Raw genomic sequence first — 2,500 nt, 5'->3', positions numbered from 1 at the left:
CCACAGCTTCACGCCACCCTGCTCCGCCCGCACGCCGGCGTGCAGGTGGCTGCTGCTAAAGGTGGGGAGTGTATGTGCGGTCCGGGTGGCTTTCCTCTGGCGAGGGAGAGACCTTAAGCAAACTCAGAGACAAATCTTGACGGTCGATCACTCGTAAAAAATAAAACGTGACAAACTTTGTGTTGGTTCAAGTACGAAAGGATCTCTGTCGGCTTGGGGGTACGCCCGTTTCAACTTGTCTCGCGAGGGTGGTTTCGGGGCCAGCAGGAGAGCTCGTCGGGGTAGCAGGCCCTGCAGCCGTGGTCACCGCCAAACCCCCCCAACTCGAGCAAGTGAAAAAAAAAAGTAACAGGAGCGAAAGCATCTCTGTCGGCTTGGGGGTACGCCCGTTTCCGTTTCAACTTGTCTCGCGAGGGTGGTTTCGGGGCCAGCAGGAGAGCTCGTCGGGGTAGCAGGCCCTGCAGCCGTGGTCACCGCCAAACCCCCACAACTCGAGCAAGTGAAAAAAAAAAGTAACAAATAAGAAAGGATCGTCGGCTTGGGGGTACGCCCGTTTCCGTTTCAACTTGTCTCGCGAGGGTGGTTTCGGGGCCAGCAGGAGAGCTCGTCGGGGTAGCAGGCCCTGCAGCCGTGGTCACCGCCAAACCCCCACAACTCGAGCAAGTGAAAAAAAAAAGTAACAAATAAGAAAGGATCGTCGGCTTGGGGGTACGCCCGTTTCCGTTTCAACTTGTCTCGCGAGGGTGGTTTCGGGGCCAGCAGGAGAGCTCGTCGGGGTAGCAGGCCCTGCAGCCGTGGTCACCGCCAAATCCCCACAACTCGAGCAAGTGAAAAAAAAAGTAACAAATAAGAAAGGATCGTCGGCTTGGGGGTACGCCCGTTTCCGTTTCAACTTGTCTCGCGGGGGTGGTTTCGGGGCCAGCAGGAGAGCTCGTCGGGGTAGCAGGCCCTGCAGCCGTGGTCACCGCCAAACCCCCCCAACTGTTGGGCGCCTACCTGCGCGGGGCAGGAGGACACTTTCCGATTTCAAATCTCCGTTTGCCGAGTCCACCCCGAACGCACGCGGGCGGGCGGGTTCGCATCACCCTTCGTCACAAGGGGCGAAGCCCGTTCCACCGTCTCGTCAGTAGTGCCGACCGGTCTGTTATCGACGAGGGGAGCCACACCAGGTCCGGCCCTGCTGCTTGGCGGCACCGCGTCGTCGGGAGCTCGCGACAGACGGAGGGTTTCGGTGTACTCTCCAGCCACGGGAAACGAAGCCGGTGATGCAGGCGCCGGTCTTTCGCTCCCAAATCGGCTGGGTTTACATCGTTGCTATCTAGTCACGCTCCCTTCAAACCCGACGGGGTACCTATTCCCCTCACCCGTCTGTGCGTATACAGCCTCTTTGCACTTGCGGGATGGGGGTGGTGGTTTAAAGACTCTCGAGTTGCCGCCCGTCGGTCTCCGAGCTCCGTGCAGTAGTGATCCCCAGCGAACTGCCAGCAGGGCGAACGAGCGATCCCGCTCTCGGTCGGGGCGCCTGGCGTCGATCGGTGGTCGGTGGCTTGCGGGCAAGCTGCGCTGTGAGTGTGGGAACGAGTATGACGAGCCGTTGCCGCGACTCCCAGTCCACCTCGGCGGTGGCTGGGCCGGGCGGGCGTCTGCTCGGGCGAGTGCCGCCCCCGCCTCCTCGCAGGAAGTCCGCTCGCCGACACGCCGCCACGTGCACGCGTCAGTGACGCTGCCGAACCGATGGCCGGTGCCCGTTCCCGCCTCTGCTTTTCCTAGGGCAAAGCTGCTGCACGCCTCGTGATACTAGGCGGGCGACATGGTGGCGGTGATCCTGCCTCCGTCGCTGCGGTGCGTTGGGGCACGCATCGCCTCTTGGGCGCCCTGTCCTCCTCCCCCCAATAGACGTATGTTTCTGCGGGCCGCACCAGGATGGTGCTCCCCATCGCTTCACGCCACCCTGCTCCGCCCGCACGCCGGCGTGCAGGTGGCTGTAGCTCAAGGTGGGGAGCGTATGTGCGGTCCGGGTCGCTTTCCTCTGGCGAGGGAGAGACCTAAAACAAACTCAGACAACTCTTGACGGTGGATCACTCGGCTCGTGCGTCGATGACGAACGCAGCTAGCTGCGAGAATTAATGTGAATTGCAGGACACATTGATCATCGACACTTTGAACGCACTTTGCGGCCCCGGGTTCTTCCCGGGGCCACGCCTGTCTGAGGGTCGTTTGGCAATCAATCGCACTCGCCTTGGCTGGCGAGAGCGCGGCTGGGGTGTCGCAGAGGACCCGTCCTCTTTGTCCCCCTAAGTTCAGACTCCGGAGCCCTCCGGCGTCGGAGCGCTTGGCCTTTCCCCCCCACCCTGCACATTCCGTTCGTCAGGCTCGACGCCATCCCCCCGCCGGGGAGCGCGGCCTGGCGTCCGTCTGTGTCGTGGCAGTGGGGCCAGCACGGCTGTCACCGGTCCCAGAATGGCTGTCGGTGGTTCACACTGTGTGTGTGTGCCAACCC

The 2,500-nt window shown here is 62.2% G+C and overlaps 1 non-coding gene across 1 annotated transcript; it reads left to right on the top strand.

Moving 5' to 3' along the window:
* The first annotated feature begins 2,062 nt into the window (after positions 1-2,062).
* Positions 2,063-2,216, top strand: LOC140472824 (5.8S ribosomal RNA). The gene has a single exon (XR_011957884.1). It is a non-coding gene; the product is annotated as a 5.8S ribosomal RNA (ribosomal RNA).
* The last annotated feature ends 284 nt before the right edge of the window (positions 2,217-2,500 follow it).

This window comes from Chiloscyllium punctatum, unplaced genomic scaffold, assembly GCF_047496795.1.
Source record: "Chiloscyllium punctatum isolate Juve2018m unplaced genomic scaffold, sChiPun1.3 scaffold_459, whole genome shotgun sequence".
NCBI classification, from domain to species: domain Eukaryota; kingdom Metazoa; phylum Chordata; class Chondrichthyes; order Orectolobiformes; family Hemiscylliidae; genus Chiloscyllium; species Chiloscyllium punctatum.
The sequence above is the reverse complement of the archived record's forward strand: the minus strand, read 5'-3'. Positions and strand labels throughout refer to the sequence as shown.